Raw genomic sequence first — 22,019 nt, 5'->3', positions numbered from 1 at the left:
GCATCAGCCATTGAAAAAATTATGGAGCGTAAAGTATGAACTCACTTTTCCAGATGACGGCCTCATGCTGAGGGGCTTGCGCATTTTTACCCACCACCTTCATTACCAGAGTTATCGAATTAGCCCACCACTGGCATCAAGGGACAGCAAAGACGAAGAGTCATCTCCATTTGAAAGCATGGTTCCCTGCTCTTGAGCAGAAAGTTGACAATTTAATTGGGTCATGAGTATGGTGTCAAGCCACTGCCCTGAAAATAAAGAACCCCTAATACAATGCATGCCACAAAGTGAGGAGGCCTGGGACTCTGTACATATTGACTTAAGTTACACCCAACAGAGAATCACACTTGGTAGTCATGGTCGACCAATTGTCCCGGTACCCAGAAGTAGAATTTCTCCAATCCATGACCCTTCAAGAGATTATTCTAGTAATGGTGAAAATCTTTGCTACGCATGGTTTCCCAAACATTATGTGTTCACACACTTGGCCCACCTTCCAGAAAGCAGATCAGGTGATAAAGCAACGAAAAATCACCCCGGTGTGGCTCTGGGCAAATGAGGTAGAGAGACTGATGCGCACAGTGAACAAGGCTTTCTGAATTGCGCACCACCATAGGGTTGTGTGAAAAGAGAGCCCTCTTCCAATTTCTACTTGTATATTGTATAACCCCATATTGCTCGACAGGGGTAGCTCCGGCTGAGGCCCTATTCAGAGATGCTCACAGAACCTGCTCCCTGAAATGGGAGGATGGGCACCATGGACCATTGACAATGAAGCTGTGCGTGTCAACAGGGAGAGATTGATCAAGCGGGCAAATGTCTGCAGAAGACTCCATGACAGTAACATTGCAGTAGGCGACATGATACTGGTCAGCACCAGAAACCCTGCAGGGAAGATGTCTCTCACCCATGAACCGATCCCTCTTCGAGGGTCACAGGTGACCGCATCAGATGGACAGGGATGGGTCACCCGCAATTCCAGTTTTTTTTGTAAGCTGTCTGGAACACCAGGCAGGGGAAGAGAACACAGTGGAAGAACGTCCAATGCCCTATACCTAGAAGTGTTGACACAGGACAGCAATGTGGACGATGACCACCCGAGATGGCTAATACTGAGAGACATGAACAACCCTGGAGAACGCGATATTGCAGCAGAAAGAGAACCTGAGCCGATAAGCGACCAAAGGTATCTGATGCATGAATCCAGGTGCCGACCAGCTTACCTAGATGACAATGAAACTGGCACATAGCTGCTGTGAACATGTTCAAATGTTTGTGTTTTGCAGCAAAGGTTAATCATATGGCCATGTTGGCATATTTTGAACTGTTTTGTTCATTGATGGAGGAGGAGGGATGTTATGTGGTGTGTTAATATGTGCTGTACAACAAAGTCAGCCCCACACCCGACGTGAGGCATTCATGACTGGGGGATGCTACTGAAGACATCTTAGGTCTCTGTGTCTTCCCTTTGCTGCGTGCGGGATGCCTGTGCTCCCCCACTCCACGGGGCCCTGAAACCACAACACTATGGCGGGCAAAGTTTTTGATCTCTATACCATGAAGCATTGCTACGTCAATTATGTTGAAAAACTCCTTCAAGTTCCAATAACCTAAGGCCGTAAAGCATCTCCAAAGTCCAACTTAACAAGGACAAAATGTCATACCATTCCACTTTAAAAATCAAAAAAGGAGATACATGACATGAAATGCCATGTGCAAGAGAGGATGTATTTTTTGCAGGACAATAGAATATTGCACTGTATCAAGGCCCAGCATTAGTTTACCAACTGTGTCCATGCAAAGAAGGCCTCACGAATAATGTAAACTCTCTAGCAATAGCTGATGAAAGTAAGACCGCAGAGCTTGAACTCTATATGACGTTTGTTACTGAGAACCATTTCGGCAGCATTTGTGCCGTAGCATTTACCTCTGGGACAACTGAAGCAGCTGCTCTACTCAATGCTTGCCTGCAATTGTCATGCTTAAGAAGATAACTAAAATTATATGCATACCTCAAACCCTCCAACAAAGCAATACTCTCAGTTCTTAAATGCAGAACTGCCACACATACCCATATTGAGGCTTAGGGCGTGGGTGTTTGGGCATAACAGAGCAAGATTTTCATACATTAAAAAAAAACATTGTGCATATTTGAAAATGATTTGAATGTGATATTTTGCATCATTAAGTCCCTTCAATTAGTGTGGGATTTACAGACTCGGATGACAGGCCTTGGTTATAACAATCAAAGCTAATTTAATTAAAAAGAATTGTCTGAAAGAGTTTACTTTCCAAGCAGCATGCGCTCATCCCACTCGCACAGATTCCAAAACACAGGTTATTCGATCATAACTTCAGTTGTTCAATAAAATCATGACTCATCAAATATGTATTTCCTATTAAAACAGACCTTTACTTTAGCATGAGTTTAATTGGACAGTCAGTTTTGTTTCTGCTTACCAAATGATAATCAACATTCAGTTGTTTGCCAACACGTGTTTCGCCCAAATTTAGCTTTCTCACTTTTATTGTGGAAATTATAGCGTCCTCTGTGATCAGTGGCCCTCTAATAGTCTCAACATTTATTTTGTTTCCTCATTATTGTCCTTGTGAACAACTTATTTGCATGTGCTTAATATGTTCATTGCTAGGAGCTTAAGGTTTTCACCTTTTCCTCTTTGGTCTTAGCATATATCTTGATTGTTTTATAATTTTGAGGAGCATGATTCTCCTAGATTCCTTTCTGCTTCCAGGTTGGAGTAGATCACTAAATCACCAAGGCATTAGAAATAGGATCTTGGACCTTTTCTCCTTTCTAATTGAACAGACTGCAGTTTATTAATGTATTATCTGTAGGTGTTTGAACAATATCATGTTAGATCTGTTTGTGTATGTTTGTTTGTTGGTATTGTTAAAGAGCTGAAATATAATATTTAAAATAAATTGAAGATGAAATGTCATGATTAAGATGTCTTATGTTTATTTTTTTATTTGCAACTGAAATATACTTTAATTTATTATGAGGACCACCCGACTGAAATGAACTGACAACTGTAAATAGTGCAAGGCTGTTTCTGAGTTATGGCTGTTTTACAAGGGCGTGGCACAGTTTTGGTTGCTTTAGAAACCACAAATGGCATCGTTTCTTTTTTCTTATGCTGCAACCATTGCAACCTTTTAAGACTAAACAAAATCACTCACTTTGTGTATTTTATTCGTTATAACGTTCATCTAATCAATATTCTCACACAGAACAGCAATTTCTTTAATGCTATAAAGTATAATATCTACAGTGCACTACATGCATGGCCTGCCAACATACCCAGTGGACCCTTTAGCTGGGCAGGGCCTTTGCCTCCTGACCAAGGTACTCTCCAGACACTGTAAGTGCCCTTGCCATTTTAGAATGGAGGAGCTGAAGGATGGGTATCTTGGGAAACATATTTGTTGAACTTGTGGGGGTTTGTTGTGCTGCGCTTCAACACTAATATCCCAATGACCTAAACAAATAGAATGAGAACTTCTTTTAAGGTAGACTTGTATAGTCAATGTAATGTTTTGCTAATGATATGCAAAACCATACACACATTATCCACTGGGCATCACATATGGCCTACTTAGAGCACAAAGCTATTGGTATCCTGCAGGCCCTGCTATCAAAAGACCCATTATTTTTTGGGGCTATATTCAACCTGTCGCCGTGATCCCCACCCTCTCTAGGATGGGGCGAGGAGAGTCCCCAGGAGGCAATAATCTGCTGTCCTTCCATTTCCTTTAGCATCTCCCACCCGCTTGCGTCTGCCCTAGCTCTTAATCGTGGTAGAGAGAACACAAGAATGCTGCAATATGTCCCTTTTTCAAACACTTGCAGCACGTGGTCTGTAGGACCCTGCAAATCATATTAAGTCAACAATCGTAGTAGTTTGGGAATGTTTTCCATGCAACAAGCCAATAACTTTGGTTGTTTTTTCTACTAGCCAATTTGGTTTACCCTCATTAAAATGTGTTGAGTTGTCTTTAGTCAGTGAACACTTGAATGACATGTCTGGACCCTGAAAATCGTCCTGTGGCTCAAACATCACTAATGGTGTTTTAGCCACTTTTGCTCAGATTGGAAACAAACTGCTTGACAGATTTATACCAATCCACAACAGGAATGTACGTCATACCAGATACCAGGTCCGCATGAACGTCTGCCATGGACCTCATGAAGGTCTCAAAGAGGTAAGAAAATAGGAGGCTGGCTACCCCTCCCTTACTTATTTCAAGGCACTTAATGCTTCCCTTCTTAGATTGCCTGACCATAAGCTATTATTATGCTTATGGTTTCAAAGAGAGTATCACATTACTCGGTTGTTTTTGTGAACCAAAAACTATTGTATTCTTACAAAACATAAAAAAGCCTAAACAGGAGCTTCATCGTTGAATCACAAATGATAAACATAATGACATACATATTTGAATCGTGTGCATGTGACCAAAACAGGCCTCCCAACAAGCTCTGGAATAGCCTCAATCAGGTGGAAAAAGACATTGCTTGCCAGTCTGCTATCTTCTGGTGAAAGGGACATTTGCCTTTTCCTCCCTGTAAAAAGGAATTGCTCGGAAATTACGATGAGCAGCTTCTGTGATTTCAATGAGCTTGAAGAGCAACCTGAATTATGATTCTCTTCAGAATTATACTCAAACATTCTGTGTTTGCTGGATCGCGAAGAAATGTCAAGACATCAGTGTGTCTCCCAACAAGATCTGGACAGTCTTCAATTAAGCGAAAGAATAGCACGCTGACAAGCCTATTCGCTGTTTCTTCTGCCGTGGACATTTGTCTTGTCCTCGCTGTATTCCTGAAGCAAAACTAACTGCTCGGCAATCATAATGAGCAGCCTCCTTATTGTCTTTTCGTTTTCAGTGTCTTGAAGAAATTTGGTGATGTTAGTGAGCCTTCCTACTAACGACCAGTAAAATCTCAATACTAATTCGAAATATATTAAGATGTCCTTAGTGATGTCAATGCTGTGGGAGACCATAAGTAAGTCCAAACAAGGCTCCTGTATGAAAAGAGTCTGGATACTGTATTTTCGTCCAATTTATATGTCCTCGATCAAAATTTGGCATATCCTTTTATCATCAAGGCTTTAGTGGTGTGCCTCAGTCCAAAGTTCAAAGTCAATAAACTATGTTGTGGCTTATACGTGCAATTTTCTTCTTCACCCCGCAACTAGGATGCACAGAGTGTCCGTTTTTATGTCCTTATCCCCTTTTTCGCTCAGAGGAAATGTCCAAATTAAGCCACAATTTTGCACAAAAGTTCTTTGCCTTTGCTTTGCTGGTCATGCGTCCTTCTTCCTCGTCATGGATCTCGTCTGCTCGTGCTGTGGTTCTTCCCCGACTTCTGTAGTCTCTTTGCGTTGGGGTGCGGGCTGAGGGCCTTCTCTGTTGTATGGCTTCATATCACCCAGGAAGATCCAAGCTCTTCTTCCTTGTAGCTTGACTGCAGAGGGAGTGATGTCCTCCACTCTAAATGGTCTGTTGAACCTTGGCTCTTTCCACTTTTTTCTTGTGTGGTTTCTCACCAGGACCGTGTCCCCAGGGAACAGTTGTGGTAGAAATAAACCTTGAATTGGGTCTGTTGTAGCATCTCCTTCTGTGTTCTGTGCTGCCCTGCACCCTTTTTGTCGTCGCCGCTGCTGTCCTGAACTTACAGTAAGACAAAATGGGGGTCATTACGAGTTTGGAGGTAGCCATGGCGCTATTAGCGCCATGGGTGCCTCCAAACTCGTGTCTGGGTCAGGGTTGTCGGAATGGGGACTTACCGGGCCATTCTAACCTCGGAGGACCCGGTAAGTCCCCATTCTGAAAACCACTCCCCATTCCCATTCGAGCCCCCATCGGGCTCAATGGAAATGGGAAGGAGCTAATAACGGGCCCGCAAATAGCGGGCCCGTTATTAGCTCCCTGGTCCCTTAGCGGCTCTGGCTAAGGGCGGCTGGTAAAACCAGCCAGCCTTAGTGGGACCCGCTAAGGGACCTCCGAATGCGGCGATAGGGGGTTAACAGCACCAGCATCCTTACCGGTGCCATTAATCCCTTACCGTCGCACTCGTAATGAGGCCTGATGTCATGCAATTCCAGTAATTTCGCATTTCTGATCCTAAAACTTCCCCTGTCGGCTGAGCATCACATCTAGCTCTATCTTGGGGTGTCAATGGTGTGTGCATCCTTCTGCCTGTCGAGATCTCATGCGGCGTAAGATGGTGGTCAGAACCAGGCTGGTTTCTGAGCGCATACAGTGCCAGTGGAAGGCAGTGCAGCCATCCCTTCTTTAGAGTAAGCTTCCAATTGGCTATACTTTCCTTTAATAAGCCATTGAGCATCTCGCATATCCCATTACCTTGGGGATGATACGCCAAAGAAAACTTGTGCTTTATTATCTGACCTTATGACCTCATGGACTCCCCATCTGGGAAATACCTCCCTCACCAATTTGGCCGCACAGGTAGAGTCTGGGTGTGTACATGCACCTGCTTCTATCCATTTAGAGAATGGACACACCACAACAATTAGATACCTGGACCTGTTACATACTTGAATCATATCGACATAATTGACATGCAAGTGCTGAAAAGGTCCATTGGGCCTTGGGATGACTCCTCTAATTACTTGTAGTGTGTGCCCGGCCATGAACTGTTTGCAGATTATACAGTTCACCATAAAAAATGCAACCTGTTCTGCTAAGTTCGGTGTAAACCAGTCTTCAGCAATCGTTGCTGCTAGATTCTCTTTTGTCATCTGCACTGGATAATGCAACTGTTCCAATGCTATTTTCAATAGGGCTATAGGCAGCACCGGTTTACCAGTGCTGTCTTGTCACCACAAGCTCTCAGAGGGGTTTAAAGAACACCCTTGCCGCTTCCAAAGATTTTTCTCCTCCTGTGGTGCCTCCCCTTGGAGTTCCATTAACTGGGTTTGCCCCATGTTACTATAACCTTCAGGTTCACTTCGTGCAACAATCATTCTCTCATGCACATCATTTATTTCACATTCATTATTATTTCTCCCTTGCTCGCCACACGCTTGGCTTTTGTGTCTGCTGCTTGATTTCCTCGTGAGATAAAATCTGTCCTTTTCGTGTAGGCAGCGCATTTTACGACCACTATGCCCACTGGTAGTTGTAGTGCCTTAATGAGCCTATCCAATAAGGCTGCGTGCTGCACTGGCGTGCCGTCCGCTCAGAGGTAGTGCCTCCTTTTCCAGCGTGCTAGGCCTGTGTGCACTGTCGATGTCACATAGGCAGAGTCACTGTACACCGTCACTTCCTGGTCTGCGTGATTCTCAATCACGAGTATAATCGCCAAAAATTCTGCAGCTTGCGCTGAATAATGTGATGATAATCATGCACTAATGAGTACTCAAAATTCTCCATTTGCTGTGTGCTTCATCACAGCGGTGCCTGTATAGCTCTGTCCATCATTTTGATTGATTCTCGAAGAACCGTCAACGAAGACAATTTCTCCTTCTGCCAACGCATTCTCTTTCACTCTGGGAATTTCATCATAGAATTCTTCATAGATCACGCAGTCATGGATTGGCTATCCTTCAGTGAAAGGCTCTGCTATAAACATAGCTGGGTTCACTATCTTACATCGAATTATCTTAATCGATTTGATATGATCACTTCATAAGCAGAAGCTCTCTGAGATGTCGATGTGCCTTTCGGTTTTTCTAGAATGGCAAATTATGCATGCTCAACGAACAACGTCATTGAGCATCCCATCACAATGGTTGTAGCTTTCTCTATGGCGAACGCTGCGGCAGCTAAACTTTGTTCGCACGGGAAGTGACCCCTCATCACTGGGTCCAAATTCCCACTGTACTATGCCAAGGGCTTGTACCCCAGCGTGGTTCTATGTGTGAGTATTGATAACACTGCCATTCGTGTGTGAAAACAGGTAGAATTCCTCTGCAGAATTGGGAATTCCTAGAACTGGTGCCATGCAAATGGCCTTTTTCAGTTCCAGAAACCCTTCTTCCATGGTTTTGTCTCACTCAATTTTTTCTTTTGTCACCTGTGCTTTCTTTAGGGCTTGTAACAAGGGCTTGGTATAAGAGCTGTAGTCAAAGACCCATACCCTGACATAATTGCATAATCCTAGAAAACTCTGCATCTGTTTTATCGTGTGTGGCTTGGCTGTGTTCAATATGGCTTCAGCCATTTAGGGGGTAACCCTTAGCATCATTTTCTGGGGCACCTCTCTTTTGATCATTTTCACACAACAAACGAGATTAACCTCAACTGTTTCATCGATACCTGTTTGCTCTTCAAACAGATTGTCATCAGTGACGTCAGTCAATCTGTATCCTTCCTCAATGGCGATCACTGTGCACCATTGTCTGCCTTCGTCATCACAACCATTGATCAAAGCCACATTTCCTCATACTATAGCTGTGTACATTGCCAAGGGAAACACTTTTCCCTTTTCCTCATGCATAGCTATTCTTGGCCTGAATAGAAACTCATCAGGGGTTCTCATGGTTTGGTCTGCAAGGACTGGTAGCCCTGTCATTAGTATACGCACTCTATACGTGAATATTTCTGGTTCCAATGGAACAGCTCTCATAGCCGTATGTCCTGCGTATGCTCTAATCATTTTGCATACGTTCAAATAGTGCATTCCTGGAGTTGAACATACTATGCCCTTCTCCGTAAACGAGGTTGTCATGTTTAACTTTGTCATTAGGCCTCACCCAATATATTTACTGGGGTCTGCCGTGAATACAGTAGTGGCACGTTCATGTCACATTCTCCTATAGAAACTGGAAGTTCATTTGTAAAAGGAACACGACTTTTGAAGCCCTGAGTATTTATGGCATCGCCGGACAAGGAAAACTTGCCTTCACGTATACACAAGCGTGTTGCACCTGTCTCAACTAAGATGGAATATTCTTTATCCCATATAACAACATCTACCCTTGGTTCCTTGTGAGGGTTTGGTGTCACTGATAGGATAGAACACACCCCCTGTGAGCTGTCCTAGTCCATATATAACTTTGCCCCATGCTGAGTGAATGGACTTCCTCCATCACCAGTGTTATTTCTCATTCCAGAATTCATAACCTGTCCTGTACTTGTTATCTGTGACAGTTGCATCGGTGACTGTTGAGACAGTCCTTGCAAAAAATTAGTCACATTCTAAGGTTGCAAGCTTTGCTGTGCTCCCGGCACTTTCTGCTGCACCGTGTGATTTTGTGCGACTCCATTTGCACCCTGCTGTAAAAATACATGTGGATTCACCATCCCTACTCTTGTTTCTTGGTTGTTTTGCACCATGCATTGACTACTGCATGTGCATGCTAGATGCCCTGTCATTCCACATGACCAACATATTGGCGGTGGTCTGATTATTTGCCCATTTCACATATCCTGATTGCCACTTTGCATGTTTTGAAAACCTCCCTGATTACTCTGGAACCCTCCCTGATTACTCTGCCATTCTCTTCCTCGAAAGCCTTTCCCCCTTGGGTAGAACCAGTTATTGCCGTTGATTATTGGCCTGCTGCATGTTTGATCCGTCTGTGCTAGTAATCATTGCCCCTTCAATGGAATATTTTGACAATTTTGTCTGCACTAATTTTGCTTCTTGAGTTTTTCGTGCAGCTTCTTTTTTGCGATTCTTCTCTTGCAGAAGCCTGCAATAGTGTGCTATGGTCAACTGTATCTCAGACTATGGTTTGGCCTCAATTTCTACCAATTTCTTCAGCTGCTTCTGTACCTGATCTGGCAGCCCTTGGCATAATATATGGTAAAACACGGATATGGATTTCACTCAAGATTCGCGAGTTTCCAGCACCCATGCCTCTTGGAAATTCTGAATATAAAGCAAAGGATCCTCTGACTCCTTCATTTTATGTGTCATTATGCCTCCCATGTCTGAAGTGTTTGGGTATAGCAATCTAAATGCTTTCTATACCACAGCTCTGCAATTGTTAAACAGCACTCCATCATGCACAGTATTATCTGTAGTCACGCCAGGGTAACCTGCGCGTGTCCACACATCGTCAGCTCTATCACCAAATATGGTGATGAAAAGACCCTTAATATCCCCTATAGCTAACGTGTTCCCGCCCATCATTTTTTCAAACTCATGTATCCATTTTCCAGCTCCCGATGTTAACATTGTAAGCTTATTTTTCAGATTTTCTCGATCCATTTGTGGCCAGGATATATACTGTGGCCTCGTTCCTCCCTTTTCAAGTTACGGGAATTGTCACACATGGCACTCTTTTTCTTCTCTCATCATTTTCCTATTCACTGCAGGGCTAATATTCCTGCATCACCGTCTACCTGGCAATGTCCTTAGTCTGCTCACATAGGGTAATGGAGACACCCCCCTCTGACTGTAAAATACTCCTTCGTGTCGGTCTGATTGTGTGGTTGACTCTGATGCATTAGGTGCAAATCCACTAGAATCTGACCATCTTATTCCTTTTCCCCCAGAGAAGTGTTTTTCACATCTTCTCTCATCTTCTTTTTCCTCATATTCCTCTCTTTCTGCATCTGATATTGTCTGTGCCCAATTCGTGCAACTCCTCTCATCTTCCTAGTTTCTATTTAGCGTCAAACTGTCTAGGGACAGCTCTCTATTTCTGCTACTTCGAGAGGCGTCCTCAGTATCGTACAACTGAGTGCTTTGAAGATGCTTGTTCTCTCTTTTCCTTTGGGGTACCTGTTCTAGCCCCATTCCATCATATATTCTATCGATCGTCTCTCTGATGCTTCTGGTGTCGAAGTCATCTTCCATATTTGCTCTAGACGGGCCTGGTACTGAATCATACTCAGGAAATAATTCTTCTATGTCTTCTCAGTCTGCTACTGGATCGGGTTTTTTAACCTCTCTCTCAAGATATTCAAGTTCTCCTGCTCTCGGTCGTCGCTTACGTTCTATGTCGTCATCAAACTTTCTACGCTTCCTCACTTCTTCTCTGACCCTATCTTCTTCTTGTTTCTTTGCATCTCTACATTCATTTGCCCTTCATATTTACTCATCCCTTTGTCTCTTTATTCTCTTTTCCCGCATTGATTTTCTTCTTCTTCAATTCTCCTTTGTTCTTGCCTGTCCTGATCATTAGCTGCTCTCTGCTTATGATCACATTTTCTTTCTTGCTCTTCGCGATACAACTGCCCTCGTCTCTGTCTATCTTTCTTCCTGATTCTTTCATCTCTCAATCCTTTTCCTTTTCCTTCTCTTTTCTTTTTGAATCGTCTGGCTCTCCCTTTTGCCTCATGTCTTCAATGCCTTTACCATCAAGTTACAATACAATCTGACCTCCCATCCATTCGTTCTGTGTGAATACCATCTCATCAGTTCTGTCCTCATCTCCTTTCCATCTCTTTCCCTCTCATTCTGTATCTAAAGATGAATTTGCTTGTGTGTGGTCTCCTTTTTCTTTCTTGCGTCTCTCCTTGTCCCTTGGGACTTTGGTGGTGATATCTCTGTCTCTATCCTTCTCTGGGTTTTCATCACTACTTTGTGTAGGTGACTCATATGCCGGGTTGCTATATCCCGTGGCTGCCTCAATAGGTATAATCCTTTGTCTTTGTTGGCTTCACTTTCGTTTCAGACGGGGCGGGTGGCGCAGAAGGTGCTTCACCCCCCTCTGTGTATATGTTAAGTATCCAATCTAACGGTGGCTCCTCCTCCCTCTCCTCTTGGTATATCTTCCAAAGTTCTAAACTAGCTAGGCGTTTGTCTAACTTTTTGCCAGTTTATGTGGCATGCAAATATGTCGTCATATGTTGCAGGGTTATTTTAGATAGGGATCTGCCCTGGGGCCATGACATAAACATTTTTTAGGCGGTTCCCATTCTGCACTGTACTTTTTCAGCTTAGGTGCATGTTTTGCAACTGTTTGCACAAGTGTACTAACGGTGTAACATCTTCCATGCTTAAATCTATTTATCTTCTCTTCACATAACACTTTGTTATGCTTTACGTTTCTCAAACAAATCAACAATGAGCGAGCACCAATCGTCGCAAGCTCGAATCCTGTTTTTTCACAAAAGTGTCTTTCAGAATGCACTGCGCAGGAACAACCATCAGTTCATATCATACAACATCCTGGCTATACAATCGCACAATTTTCATGCTATTTCCCCCAAAACTTTCTTACCTCGTGACGTCAGAGAAAAAGAAAAACACAAGACAGATGAGACAGACTAGACAGACTACGGCAAGCTACATGAATCTCATGTTCCTATGTTCCTATCACTATTCCGACATGGAACATGGAATGTAAGTCCATCCCTTTCAAAACGTCTTTTTAATTGTTTTGGTCTCCTATAGCGTCCTATTTTTTCAGGACTTTGAATGCATTCTTCTTCTAGAGCTATATTAAAGCGTAGGCATCTGGGTGCATCCTCTAGCTCGGGTATCCTCCCGGTATCCTCTCTCTGGCTGGGGTATCCTCCTGGTATCCCCTCTAGCTTGGGGATCCTCCATTATCTTTCTCTAGTGCTCGGGTATGCTCGAGTCAATATTTCTTTCCCCTTATATATACATTATACTTTTACTCTGACATTATTTTATCCCACCTCCCTCCATTACCTTCCCTTACTTGTTCTAAGGCATGCAACTTTTTGCCAAAGTATTTAGTCTTTTTTCACTCACAGTTTGCATTTTTTTCCGCTCTGGATGCTCGGGCTCACCTCCTTCGTTATGGCCACTCCTTGCTGTTCGCCCGGTCGTCTGCTTGTAGAAGTGGGAAGGGGTTTGTGAGGGAAAGCACAGGTTCCCTCAGACCTGAACCTGCAGGGTTTTCATTTAGACTGTCCACTATCTATGGGGAGCCTCTCAGTCTACTTAGCCGGATGGCAAAGGACTTGTGATATTGCTGAGGACCCAGAGTTACTTATGTCGAAGGCCAATAGATGTCTTATCTAATCGATAACCATCCTCTGCTACCACATACAGCACTTTAAGATGAGCAGCAGCACCCTTGAGATGGATGAGGATGTAGATTAATACTCTAGCATCAAATCAATAATGACAACTTGATAGTTTGGCAAAGGGAGTCCGTTTAAGTACAAAAAATGGGGCGTTCATGAATATCAGCAATCGCTCGATCTTCCTTGTCGCTTCAACTCCAATTAATTTCAGAAAAAACACATAATTTATACCAACAACTCATCACTGATATGTAACTCTTAAAATATGGCATGCAATTCTATTGGTTCTAGGAAGGTAACTTGAATATAGGTTCTATATCTGTTTATGGTAACGGGGAATGGGGATTGGATAAACACTGTCAGTTGGGGAATCTAAGCCCTTCCTTCAAAATGGCTACTGTAAACATCGCTAAAAGTACGACATCTCATTGGTTCTACTAACTATAGGCCCCTAAATTACTTGGTCCACTATGATTGGGTTGACAACAACCCCACTCATACTTTCCCACTTGCTTAGCAATGTGCAGAATAGCCAGCCAGGTGCAGGGAGTTTGTCTGCACTCTCAGCTTCCCTCCAATTATTGCTACAATCACTCATCACCTCAGTGGTCATGTGTCAATTATTTCTTTGTGGTTGGCCTCAAGACTGCTTCTTGGTCTGGAAAAGTTAAGTCATCTGTGCAAGTTCAACCCTTCTCGCTCGTCTGGTCACGTGATTCTGACACCGTGAAATTGTCTTATTCTTCATTAAATTTATGTATTTGATTTAATTCTGCCAGCCATCTGCCATCTGTGGCTTATCTTGACCTTTATGAACTGGATACTCTGTTCTTCTTTTCATAAATTGTATCTGCCGTTGGTCTATTTCAGCCGATACGACCTTGGCTCCTTGGCAAGATTTGCCTTTGTCTGAGTTTCTCTCTGTCTTTAATTCTCGATTTGTTTGCTGCAAAGCTCTTCTCTTGAGACATTTAGTAACCTTTGGTTGATTCTGCTGTTGTGCATAGTGGAATTATACTTATATAAAGTGCTCCTTTTGAGGTAGATATGTATAGGTGGTGCTTTTCCCGAAATCTATTTTATTACTAAGCATAAGCAAGCCTCACGATTTCTATACTTGTTGTGGTTCTTTGCATATGTACGTGTTTAAACTAACTGAATATCTTCATCGTGTATGTGGCATAATTCCTGCCATCTTTGACATTGATTATTTCACTTTAGGCTCAGTATATCACTTATCCATGTGTTCCATCTCTTTTCAACATTCACAGGTCATCATATATCCCAGTCCAGGTTCTTGTGACGTCACCATTTGTCTTCCTTCAGTATCGTTTTAGCTTCTTCAGGGATTACATTCTGACAACCCTCATTCTGTCTCATTTGTCAATATGGTTTTCTCAATGGGTACCCTACTGTCCAGTTTTTCTTAGGTGTCGGTACTTCAACAAATGCTGTTGTTCTGATAGGTACGGAACAGAGCCCAACAGCGGCTCTCTGCTGGTTTATTTGCTCACCATACATCACATATTTCGGCGTGAATGTTCCTGGTACTTCAAAATGGGTGGTTGGAGTGTGAATCAAGCTTGGCACCTCCTCTACAGAGTCAAATGCCATGACAGCGTCTAGCAAGGTTACTGCCATGAGCCGGGTGCTTCCCCAATTATGATCAATAACATGGTGTAATTGTCTTAAATTACATGTAATGTTCGTGTTTGGGACATATCCTGATTTGTCCGGGTGTATAAGTTTATGAATTACTGGCTTCAGCCTTTCAGCCATCAGAGCTGTTAATATCTTGCTGTCTTGATTAAGCAGCGAGAGAGGCCCATAAGAACCGCATTCAGTTTCGGGTTTATTACGCTTCAATAATGGGACTATAATTGACTCCCTTAATGATAACGGCAACATGCGCTCGTCCAACGATTCATTCAGCATTGTCAAATGTGAAGGTGTGACCTTGTTATGAATTCTTTATAGAACTCGATAGGGAGTCCATCCGCACCCGGAACCTTACCTGTCGGCAACACTTTTATGGTGCGTTCCAGCTCTTCCATGTTTATAGGAGCCTCCAGCCTCTCTACCTCTTCTGCATCCGGTCTTGGAAGGACTATCACCTCCAAGGCTTCTTCTATATCTGATTCATGGACTTCTGACGTCTCCTCACGTAATGTTTTATAAAAATCATATAAGCATTCATTTATGTCCTGTTGCATATCCTGGATCTACCCGTTCGGCGTTACAACTAGTCAGATCATACTTCTCTTACTTTCACTCTTATATAACCAGGCTAGTAGGCATCCCAGTTTTTCCCCTTTGGCGTGCTGCTGTTCCACATACTTCCTATGACTCAACTTGCCTAGCCTATCCCAATATTCCAAGCACTCCTGCTTCAAGGCAATGGCCTCTCGAGCTAATCTACTGGGTGGATTCTCTTGACCATTAATGGCCTCTAGTTTGGTTTCCGCTTTACAGGTCTCTCTCTATTGCGGCTTGCACTCCATTTGCTTTGGCAATTGCTGCCCCTCTGATCACTACTTTGAAGGCCTCCCATAAAGTTCCCGCTGATGCCACACTGCGTGTATGATGTATAAAATAATCCTGCACACACACTGTTAGCTGTTCCTGGAATGCTTCCTTCAGAGACTCGCTTCGAAGTCTCCATGTCGGGATGAGGGCTCTAGAGGTGGGGGAGGAACCCACCATGTGGCCACTAGCACGGCATGATCTGACAACACCCTAGCTTTATATTCTGCCTTTCCAAATTCACCCACGGTGTCTTTTCCTGTAAAAATATAATCCAATCTGCTGTACAGCTCTAAGTGAGCAGCATAATGCGAATATACCCGGGACTGCGGGTGCAGTGTCTGCCATATATCCGAGATTTTGAATGCTTGCAGCAATGTGTTCAGGACCTTGGCCAAGGGGGCAGGATGAGTATACTTGTCATCAGATCTATCCAGGTTGAGCATACAATTAAAGTTGCCACACCCATATCAGTGTGCCAACTATATGCAGACTTATTAGTGGGTATAACGTGCAGAAGTAGGCAGCAGTCTCTTGTTTAGGTGCGTATGTGTTGCTGATACAAACATCTCTGTGTTCCAGCCGACACTGCAATATAAACACCCTGTCTTCTTTATCCTGTAATGTCTCAAGCACCCACAGAGGTCCCGACGCTGCCACCCATATTAACACTCCCCTAGCGTATGCAGAATATGCTGAGCCTAGCGTAGTACCACTCAGTTTTTTCGCCAGGGCACCCTGTTTCTCTTTAGTATGATGCTTTTCTTGCAGGAGTGCAAAGTCTAATCTCTGACGCCTAAAGTAAGTCATCATTCTATTCTGTTTAATATAACTCTTAAGGCCCCTGACATTCCAGGATGCAATTCTAAGTTCCCTCATCACTCATAGAAATTCTAACACATACCAGCAGCCCAATGAGCACGTTCAGCATATTCAATGAGGACCGATAGGCTAACCCCAACTAACTACCACAACTCTCCACCCTCCACCTCCCCCAACAATTGCGCAACTCTGAACCTCGTGCTCAGGCATTCCCACTTCTCTCCCCAGCCACAGGGAATCTTCCTGGTGCATGGGGGCAGTAGGCAGATACATAACTGCTAGTATCCGAAAGAAACAAATCCAATCTGTGGTGAAGGACGTTCCTGCGCAGTGCATTCTGAAATGGGTACCACTGTGTTGACTCCTGTATTAGTGTTATTTCATTCAAGGGTTGTCCCACACTCTGGTGATAAACCCTCCTACCAAGTGAGGATATAATATATCTATTTAACCAAAAAGAAGGGACACGTATATAATCAATCAACATCACACGTTACCCTCAGTATTAGAAACACTACCAGCAGCCACTTAGCAAATATGGGCTATGTATAATCTAATGAGATAATTACTCTCACTTCTCTAAAAAGTCAAGTTTTAATTCATAGCACAAGTATCAAAAGCATTAAAAAACATATACACAACATAAAAGTATACAATGTTAAAAAGTAGTTTTTCCAACACACAGAATCAAGTTCATAAATGCTTGAAAGACAAACGTAGTAGCAACTTAATTTACTCTTGCTCCCTACTACGTGAAAATAGCCCAACTTATATAAGTTTCTGTCCTTGATGTTGTAAACAACTGGACATTCTTCAGGGGCAGAAGTTTGTCTTGCGCTTTCTGTAGGATTGTCTGTTCTTTCCTTTACAATTCCAGTTCCTATAGCTGAGGGTACATACAAACATATACACATTACTACATGGGCATTGTTGGTTCATTTGCTAAACCTAACCATCCCTAATCACCACTAGGGTGTAACAAGTATACAATTCATAATATACCTGTTACGAAAACTTGTAGTCCTGTTTACAAGTTCATTAACAATTACAACTATTGTTATACACCTACCAAATGGTAAGGAGAGTTCGCCTATACCAAAGCACACCTCATAGGAACTCGTAAGTTCCTCATCCTGCCACATGGACAGTATTACCATGAGTCTCATTAAAAACTACCAAGGGAGAAAGCATAAATATGTGGTTTCAAACCTCACCTTGGTCACAAAGACTGGTCACTTCTCTCTCGAGGAAGACTATATTTTTTCTTTCTTTTTTTTTTAGAGTGTACCACCTCCAATGTAGGTCACTTATTGGACTTTACCCCTTCCATGGCTCTAAGACACAAGAAAAGTGTTCTAAGGGTGTCATGATCTCTGCTTCCAAAAGATCAGGACTTGCCCGACTCCCTTGGAAGCAGACCCATAACCCCGGTTCCGAGTGCCAGCCAGTCCCAATTGGGACCTTTTGGACCCTGTCCTGGCGCCAGTGGCACCAGGCTCATAAAGATGCCCAGTCCCAGCGCTGGAAGCGCCGGGCTCATAATGCTTGGGTGGACTTACCTGCAGCAGACCATGCTGCTTACTTACCTGCCAGTTGAACCCCTGATCCTCTTCTGTTTGGGACTACTTTTCCTGTTGGGTGGGGCAGGAGCCACTCCCTAGGTTCAGAACACTGGAACTCTTCTGGAAAGCAGGAACTCTTTTCTTACCTAGGCGTGGCTGTGGAAGGAGACACTTAAGCACTACAGGAGGCTATTTAAACCACACCCGATGGATGAATCTTGCTTTGCGTTATTCTGCATTCTCTGCAGCAGAACGCTCATTGTGTCTTCTGCTTCTGATCCTGGGCCTAAGGGAACAAAGGCTTACCATCCTGGAATCCAGTCTTCAGCAGCACCTGTAAAGACAAAGAAAGAACAGGTTAGCACTACGGTCTTCAGTGGCAGCGCATCTCTTACCTGGTCCATCGGCTGTCACCAACGCCTCGCGCTGCATTCCGGCATCTGAAAGACAAAGGCTTACCTACTCTTCGCATGCTCCGGAGGTCTTCGCACTGCATTCCGGCATCTGAAAGACAAAAGCTTACCAGCTCTTTGCACGCTCCGGAGGCCTTCGGCGCTGCATCCCGCATCTGAAAGACAAAAGAAGGTGCGTTTAAAGACATTGGGCAACTTTATTACTCACGTGCCATTACTCCTTCCCACGCCGAATCCAGTGGGTATTCCAGCACCCTTCAGCTTCTCTAAAGCTCCAAACTTGTACCTGCAAGATAAAAGGGACAGTTAGTGCGCATCGTGAAGCAGGCTACACGCGCTTACTTACGTGCTTCCAGACGCTTCTATTCCTCACGCGGGTTCGATCCTCAACTCTCATCAGCCCGCCATCCGCCATCGCCGGAACCCTGCAAAACAAGAGATATCATTACAAAAGACTTTTAAGACATTTGAAGTGCCCAGAACTTACCGTTCGTGCAGTTAACGACGGACAGCAGTCCTCTGAGGTCAAGAGGCCTGCACCCTTATCCAGTGAAGAAACTGGTTACGGCACCCTGCCCCGAGGCAGATGGAGAGCTCGGCGTTCACTTACCTAAGGTGAGGGCGTTAACCTTTGGGGTTCTACAGGAGAAGAGAAAGGGAAGAGGAGAGAGGCACCCAATAACCCCAGTTCATTAATCCGATATTTTCTATCTGCAGACATCTTACTCTTCGAGTCAGACATACAGTGCACAGAGGTCCAGCCCAAAGAGCCAACCGTGTTTTACACATCACCTTTGAAGATACGGCATTCACCCAGTCAAGACCGGCGCCTCTGCGGGAATCAGGTGAGCGTTACAAAGGGTTACTAGGATTAGGGGTGGGTAATCTATTTCCCCTTATAAGAGTATGTCATGACCATTACCTCCATAAAATGGTATTCGAAGTGCCAGGGCCACAATTTTCAGGTCCAATTTCCATATAAATTGTCCACTTTTCATTACATGGATGGTTCAAGTTTCAATGCCTTGTCTGTAACAAAACACAGACCCCTCTTAGATTAAGTTAGGATTCCCTCGACTGAATTAAAGGTTCAAGACCTCAGTTCCCTTCTAGGAGTAAAGCTTACCTTTGTCACAGAACCAGTGTGTCTGTAGAGTAACTCCTGAAGATCAGCACTCAGGAAGGTTTCCGAGATGGGATTGTATAAAAGCCTAGAAAATGCTATTCTCATTGCGGCCGCACGCTTATCGATGACATCATCATGTACGATGTAACGTGATGACGTCACGATAGGCCGCGTGTCATAGCTGCGTCGTAGTCTAGGAGCCGCATAAACAGGTGTAGGTTCACCGCACAGGTTCATTCCCTATAGCAAACCACTAATTTGTCTTAAAAAGCCGGTAAGAGCCTTATTTACACTGTGCTTATCTGACCTAGTAGGTTCTCTAAATTCAGTAAACCTGCCATCCCAAGGGATCCCTAATAATCAGGTAGAGAGTTTTCTGGAAGTATATATTCTCTTGGTACTAATGGCACTAAATTATACATCACATCGCCCTTTCTTAATATACGAAAAAGGGGGGGACTCCCCAAGGTGTGATGACCCCACATTGTTGGTAGTGCTACAGGTTTTTTAATTACACAGTGATAGTTTTTATATATCACAAGTTCTAATTGAAAAATGGTGAAGACAGTACAGCTGGCTGAAAACCCTTATGGCCATGATTAATGTACCCCAATGGAATGAAAAAAAGTATGCATATATCTTATGTTTACATGCAGCCAAATCATAATTCAACAGAACAGAATGGTATCCACAATATGCAATACATCCATTATCCACATAGATTAATCTATCCGTTGCCTCTGACATGTACAGAGTGTGGACTACACCAGGTTACTTGCAGAGTCTAAATCCTATACATTCTGTTGGTAGCAAACCTCATTAACATACTGAGGTTCACCAATGGACGTGCATGACTCAAGATCAAATGGCTGTTTTGATCCGATAGTATCTTATTGAATATTGTGCCACTCAATATTTTCGTTTAGCCCCGTCACATGGCTATTGGTTAGAAAAATGAGTTTCTGTTCCAAATTAATCAATTTTCTATTAATTTCTTCCTGAGTTCTCCCTCTTACTTTTTCCAGGATACACCACTCAAATTCCATAAAGGAATGGCCCTTCTCATCATAGTGTTTAACCAATGGGGCTTTGTCAGTATGATTTTTGAGACAGCTCTTATGTTCAATCATGCGCGTCTTGCACTTCCTATTGGTCTTCCCTATGTACGACAATGCACACGGACATTTAATCATACAGATTACATTCTCAGTTTGGCAATTAGTATGTTCTTTCATAAGCAAGTCTGACTTTAAACCTAGATTCACACAGGTCATCTTCTTAGTTAGAGGGCACATAACACAGTCACCACAAGGATGGTGTCCCATTACTCTAGGTAATCCCCATAGGGTATGTTGTCTAAACTCAGTGTTACTCATCTTTTGTATATCATTTTTCATAATAAGGTTGCAAATGTTTGTACTCTTTTTGAAAGCCACCAACGGTTGAGGGGTGGTCATGATCTTTTGCCAATTCCTATGTATGATGTTTTTAACTTTGTAGGAGACATTACTAAAAGTATTCACAAACACCAATGGACTGTCCAGTTTCTCTTTATTTTTCTTCTCAAACAGAGCCTCTCAATGGTTGTTGTAATCTCGCTTGGCTGATTGTTTAACAATTTTTGTTGGATACCCTCTATCAGTAAGTTTGTTAATCAGTATATTGGCACCCTTTTCATAATCCAACCTGGCGCTGCAGTTGCGTTTAAGTTGCAAAAATTGCCCAAAGGGTAAATTGTCACGTACATGTTTAGCATGGTGACTCCCATAATGAAGCAAGGCATTTCTGTCAGTGCTTTTCACAAAAGGTTTTACCAACAGTTGATTATCTTTATGGTAAATTGTCAAATCCAAATAATGCACCTCGATAGAACTCATGGAAGCCGTGAATTTCAAATATCTGTTTTGATTATTCAACCATCCCAGAAAGTTGTTTGCTTCTTCTATCGATCCATGCCATATCATGAAAACGTCGTCAATGTATCTCAACCACTGTGTTATCTGGGGTCTGAATGGATTGACCACTGAATAAATCACCGTTTGTTCTACCATGTCGACGTACAAGTTGGCTAAATTAGGATCCATGGCTGCCCCCATGGCTGTCCCTTCTACTTGTATGTAGAATTGTCCCAAAAATAGAAACAAATTATTGGTAAGGGCTGTTTCAGCACACCATAAAATGAAGGCATTGCTTACAGGGTGATTGTCTTCTCGTTGTAGCAGTGTTTCTTCTACCACTTCTAAGGTAGCTCTCTGAGGGATGTTGGTATATAATGATTGAATGTCCAAGCAAATCAGAATATCACTAGTTGGATCAAAAGCCATCCCTTCAATTTTCACTATGGCTTCTCTAGTGTCTTGTATGTAGCTTTTCATTTTGTTTACAAAAGGGCGCAGATAGAAGTCTACATATTTAGACAAGGGTTCCAGAATGGAGTTCACCCCAGATACTATGGATCTGCCTGATGGTTTCTCCTTGTTTTTATGTAGGTTAGGTAAAATGTAGAACACAGGGATTTTCGCTGTTTCCCTGGTAAGGTAATCCCCTTCCTGTTTACTGATTAATTGCAAATCTACTGCTTTGTCTACTTTTTCCCTTATCATTTTGACAAGGCCGGGGCTAGGATCTTGA

General features: G+C 43.2%; 1 protein-coding gene across 3 annotated transcripts in view; it reads right to left on the bottom strand.

The window, feature by feature from the left end:
* HNF4G (hepatocyte nuclear factor 4 gamma) overlaps positions 1-22,019 on the bottom strand; it is an 836,697-nt gene that overhangs the window by 242,157 nt on the left and 572,521 nt on the right. The gene's annotated exons all lie outside the window — the stretch shown is intronic.

Source organism: Ambystoma mexicanum, chromosome 5q, assembly GCF_040938575.1.
Source record: "Ambystoma mexicanum isolate Mex_15411 chromosome 5q, UKY_AmexF1_1, whole genome shotgun sequence".
In the NCBI taxonomy this organism is placed as follows: domain Eukaryota; kingdom Metazoa; phylum Chordata; class Amphibia; order Caudata; family Ambystomatidae; genus Ambystoma; species Ambystoma mexicanum.
This window is presented reverse-complemented; position numbering and strand designations above follow the sequence as displayed.